We start from the raw sequence: 6,195 nt of genomic DNA on the forward strand, positions 1-6,195 counted from the left end.
TTTATGTGATATATCATAGACGTACTTTCTGATTTTCCTCTTTTTCTGACTGTGTGTTTTTTCTCGATCTTTCTCATTGTCTTCAGACGACCCTCTAGCTCTTATGTGAACGTTGGCATATCTTTACATGTGTACATGGCTCTAAGGCTCATCATTTTTAGTCAGGATTTCAATGTGAAATCCCTTCAAATGAATGTTTGGATGTTTAGCAGGCGGCTGCGGCTCCTTGTGTCATGTCAGAGGAATCTAAAAATGATGAAATGTGAAACCAAGAGAGAAACAAGCTGAGACACATGTGAGACTCATCTCTCCAAATTCCTTCTGCAGCTTTAACCTCAACTCTGAAGGTGAAAGTGCAATTTCATGTGTATGTCAAGGACAAGACAAACTCGAAGACCTGAGGGATTAGACTGAGTCACCATTCAGCCTCTCTGCATCCAAACATCGGTGGTCGTCTTCTTCCTTGATTTGACTTTTCTGCCAACCATGGGAAATGTTACACGTTTGAAAATGTTTTAATTTTATGTTGGTTAATGACTTCATACATGTCATACCAACATTTATAAAAGGGCATCGTTCTGAAGTATGTGACTGTCTGTATAAATGTAAAGAACATTTTTGAGCTCACTCATATCCATAGTTTGCTCCCACAATGCACTGTATTCTGCATGCAGATTGATGCTTGGAAAAAAGTGGTTGAATTGGTCAATAAGCAGGTTCTGCAGATGTATTTACATACATATACAAATCAAACATTTTTGATTATTGGCAGGTTTGGTGTTTCTTGGACTTGAAAGTCCCTTCACTAAATAGACATTTCCTCTATGACATTATATACACACTGACTCTGACTGAAGAGGAGGTTGATGTGAGGTTGTTGGTGTTGAAGAACTCCAGCTGTATCTCTGTCTGCAACAGAATGAACCAGATGATTAAAATAAACTCATACACACTCCATTCATGTTTTTATTACCGTGTGTGTGTGTGTGTGTGTGTGTGTTACAGCAGCCAACTGGAATGGGTCCAGTTAAAGGAATCTCTGACCTCCTCCTCATCCTCGGCATTTCTTTGAATGACTCACAGACAGTGACGCGCGGTCAGGGGAGGCAGAGCCAAATAAATACTAACAATGATAAAAGAAAATCAATTTGTCCATTTGCTATCGTATTGTTGAACAGTGTGGGATTGATTAAAGCATAATTAAACATTTTTTAAAACAAATAAATGTTTCAATTAAGGTCAAAATTAAAATATAAGCTTCTATTTTGGGTTCATATCACATCACATCATTGCTCGCATTCACGGCCTTCATTCGCTGTGGCATTGTTTCTATAAGCTTCTGCAACGTCACAATGTTAAATGAATTTTTCACCAAGATCTTGTATTGATGATGGAGAGTCAAACCACTGCCCAAAGCCTTCTCCAGCACATCCAAAGACTCTCAATCGGGTTAAGGTCTGGACTCATGTGGTGGCCAATCCATGAGTGAAAATGATGTCTCATGCTCCCTGAACCACTCTTTCACAATTTGACCCCGATGAATCCTGACATTGTCATCTTAGAATACGCCCGTGCTATCAGGGAAGAAAAAAATGCATTGATGAAATAATCTGGTCATTCAATATATTCAGGTAGTCAGCTGACCTCTGAACCTAGACCTGACTAAATCCAGGTTTTGGCCATACAGTGTATTTAACTGTGATAGTGGACCAAAAAACCTCCACTCCACTGGAAACATGATGATGAGTTAAAAGGCTATTTATTTAACACAGACGCTGTGGACATGTTTTTGCCACAAAGGTGGACAATGTAATTGGAGGACAGACAGAGTGTGTCTTTGTGAGCAGAAATGGGGACAAACTGTAGCCATTTGGACAGAGTCCATGAGTTAAACAATGTCCTAACCTAAAAAGACACAGAGAAAAACAGCAAATGGTTTTGTCCTGATCTGAGTTCTGTTTTTAACCATGAATATCATCATACTCTGCTCCTTCTTCTTTCTTCTGCCTTCTTTAGGAAAGTGTCTGCTTATGTGAAAAGCTATAGTGGAGAAGACATTTCTCCTGCAGTGATTATGAGTGGATTATTAGCCTGTAATGTGGTATTATTGCACTTGTACTTGCCCAGCATAACTCTACCCTAATTATGGCACCACCACCAGGTCAGTGGGTACACATTGGTCTCTGGTCTCCTCTCGTAGGATAAAGGTATGTGTGTTTACAGGTGTATTTGGCTTCACTTTCATCGACCTGTTGGCTGGCCCCAGCACCGGTGGCTCTTAGTCTTGTTGCTGGAGGGTGGAGTTTCTCTTTTAGACCCTCAATGTTGTTGTGTTTCTTCATGTAACAGAGATGTTTTATTATTATTTGAAATGTTAAATGTTACTTCATATAAATTCATTATTTTTCATTTGGCTGAAAAGCTGATTCAGGCAGTCATCTCAGGCTGCACCACAAACATGTAACACGCCTCATTCACCATAGAACATAACAAACACACCCTTCCAATTTTACTGTCAATTTTAACATTTTAATTGCAACACTTTTCATCCGTATCCCTCTGCCCATCATTCCATTTGCTGCCTCATTTCAGCATTGCTGCCTGTACTTTAGCGCCCTGCTGTTGCCCTGCTGCAATAAACTAAAAATATGAGTTGTCTCAGTTAAACTGGTTTGTCTTTGTCTGAAGCTGTCTGAACACAAGGTGAGGACATGTCCCGTCATATGTGGTTTTCCACAGTTGATTGCCACCATATTTGGCCTGGTTGTGCCCACAAAATATTCATATGTCTGTTTCTTGTGACACATGTGTGATATGAAAACATGGCTAAGAATGGAAGGAAGAGAATAATCTAAGTTAAGCTGAAACATCTTTGACTGTAACTTTAACCCATACATTTAAATCATAGACTCTGATGTCCTGGCAGATGTCACGTGCAACCAGGCACCTGTTGGACAATGAACACTCTGACTTTCACTCTATTTTCCTCTGAATGGGAATATAGTTAACAAAAATCATTTGCTGTTGAACTCTTTTGGAAAATGGTTCCTGGTGTCATGAAAACATTCCCCAAGACTTACATTCAAACTGAATTTTTTTGCAATCACTGGAGACTAACTGCTGCCACCGTCCTGCCTTCTGGGATCACCTTTAACACCATAAACTGCATCCATTTTGATACACATTCATTCATCTTCCACTTTATCAACTATTTGAAGGTCGCGGGGCCCCTGATGCTAATCCCAGCTGAGGGCAAAAGGCGAGGTACACCCTGGACAGATCACCAGTATTTTACATCTTTATCCCATAAATCCCTAAAGAAATATAGCAAACACAAGTGTGTGCAGTTCACTATAAAACGTCACTGGTAGCGTGCAAGAAAGGAGGCCAAGAGGCCACTTAGCAAATTTGTTCTTTATGTTTACTCAGAATAAAAACGAGTCACATGTGTTTTCTGTGGAGGATGTAAATGTTTCCTGTGAGCACCAGAGTGACTGATGGACAACCATTAGAGGAGGAGAAGGAGTAAACGGATGAAGAGATAGAGTGATGCTGATGGGCTTTGTTTATATTTGGCACACTAGAGCCAGTTTATGTGTGAGTCAGTGCACAAAGATGCTCTGGTTCTGCTGACGGTTGTTGTGTGTGGACAGCCTGCAAGATGTTTCCACTGTCTCCTGAAAGTCTTGCCTCTCGGCAGACATTTGGTAGTGCCTCCGGACAGTCCAGGCTCTGATCTACATGAATGGCCAGAGAGACACAACCTGACTCAAATCTGAAAAGAGCGATGAGTTTGCCCCAAAATATGATTCAGTTTTTTGAAGTAGTCACAGCTGACTCTGCTGTGAACACTATTAAGATATAAACTGGCCACTTCCTTCCCCAAAACAAATCAATGATTTTACGTCACAGAACACTGGAAAGGATGATGTTTTTCTTCACATGTGTGATCATCCTCTCCATTAAAGCACAACATGTTACAGACTTGAAACAAACTGAGTTGAGGTCAACCAGTGTGGATTTTTCTCTGACCATTACTGACAATTAGAATTAGAAGATTTTTTTGGTCAATACAATACAATACATTACACTACATTACATTACATTACAATACAATACTTTTCTGATTTTGCATTTTGCAAAAGACTAAGAAAATTGCTTATCTTTAATAAATATTTGATCTTTGATTTGATATTTGCATCAAGTAATCAAAAAAACTAAACTTTAACAAAAAACTTAAGAGTGCACTTCATCAGCATGTATCAAGGGTTTGGGAACAAAAATGTGTGACTAAGATTAATAATTAAGAATTTGCTGATTCATTAGATAATTATGAGTCTTCATGTGAAACGTTGCTTTGAATGCAAAGAATGTACAAATGTTACATTCCTCAATCACGGTTCAGTGTTGAGCTCAAAAATATAAAATGAAAGATAAAAAAAAAAGGTCATTGTAATGCTTCTGGTCACTACACCATACTGTTTCCCAGTCATATAAGTCTTGTGTGGCACCAGCAACCCTCATGGAGGATAAAGCGATGGAAGAGCGAGCGAGTGAGTGAGTGAGTCTTGTTTTTAAATGGTTATAAAAACAGTATGAAGAAGCAGAATCCGACCTCTGCTTCGAAAGTCAGGGTTAATCTGAGGCTACTGGAGGTTGAGAGTTCAGAACACATCTGTCACTCGAGCGTCAGCAGGACACATTCCACTGCCAACTAACTGTGGTCATCACCTGTGACATCACTTGCTCCTCCCTATATGACTGTGACTGTCAACTCAGAACTAAAGAGGCCAAAGCTGCATTACATTTGCTAATAAAATTAAAACAAAAAGAAAAGTGTTTGACTCATTTTTAAGGTGTTTATTAGCTCACACGAGTGGATCTGAGAAAAGCAAAACACTCATGTGATGCAATAAAAAGGTCACCACAATTGTTGTTACTGGTTGTGACCTGTGTGACCTGTGGTAAACACCCCAAAGTAATATTGAGTGCTTCACCATTATTTGTTTTACTAAACTCTTCTGCCATCTGCTGGCTAACACACACACACACATACACACACACACACACACACACACACACACGCACACACACACACAGACTCCCATTGACTTACATACATTTGCACAGCTTAATCAAAGCCTTATCCCTGACATTAACTATAACCAGTTTATGCCTAACCCTAAACTTAACCTAACCACAATTGAAATCTTAGCCCTAAAATGAAATTGGGTTCTACGTCATTAGGACCAGGTTTTGGTAGCCAATAGGACTATTGGCCCTGACAAAGTCAGTGTTTATGCTAGAAAAGGTCCGAACCAGATACAAATACAAGTAAACACACACAGCAGCAATAGCAGTTTATTTTTTCCTGATATGAGAACAGTGTTCTGTGTGCTGTGACATGGTCTCATCATCCATCTCATCCTTCATTCTTCTGAAGACACTGGATCAGATGTGAGATTAATTCTCCAGCACAATGAGGGTTGCTTATTGTGGCTTGTTTTGAATAAGACATGGCTCAGGCTGGTTTGCAGTATGTGCATAGTCAGTTCCTCGTGCAACAATTCAAACAATCTGAGCGATTACTGAAGCATATTTTGGGGAAAGTCACCCTTTATAAGTATTTTATCAGATTTCACCTCCCTCTGGACTTTGGTGACAGGGAGATAGTTCTTACACACTCCATAAATAGGTAAACATGTGCTTAAGGTAAGCAGGTGTAGATTTTATTAGGTCCCCGCTGGCAGTCATGTTGTCAGTGAGCGCGAGCTGTTGGGATCTAAAATGTTTTTTATATTATATATAAATATAAATATAATGTATTTTAACAAAACTGCTGCATACAATCCCCACTGCAACTGATTATTTTAAGTATTCTCTGGATTAGTTGTCTCATCTATAAAATGCAGAAAATTGTTTGGAATTTTTTGAACTGGTGTTTCTTAATCCTTAAAATGTTCTTTCCACAAACCAAATATTAACTTACATAGAGGAGCAAAGGAAGTACACTCTTAAGTGGTAAAAACATCGAAAGCAAAATATAAATTGAAAATACTTAATAAAACTTAATAAAAATAAGTGTGTGTTAATGTATTGTTTCTAAAGGAATGTCTTTCGAGTGGAGGAAAGTCATGCAGTGTCCTATGAGATGTCCTTGCAACTTTGTTTCCTATGAGTGTCCTTCCAATCAAG

Source organism: Solea senegalensis, linkage group LG5 (assembly GCF_019176455.1).
Source record: "Solea senegalensis isolate Sse05_10M linkage group LG5, IFAPA_SoseM_1, whole genome shotgun sequence".
Lineage (NCBI taxonomy): Eukaryota > Metazoa > Chordata > Actinopteri > Pleuronectiformes > Soleidae > Solea > Solea senegalensis.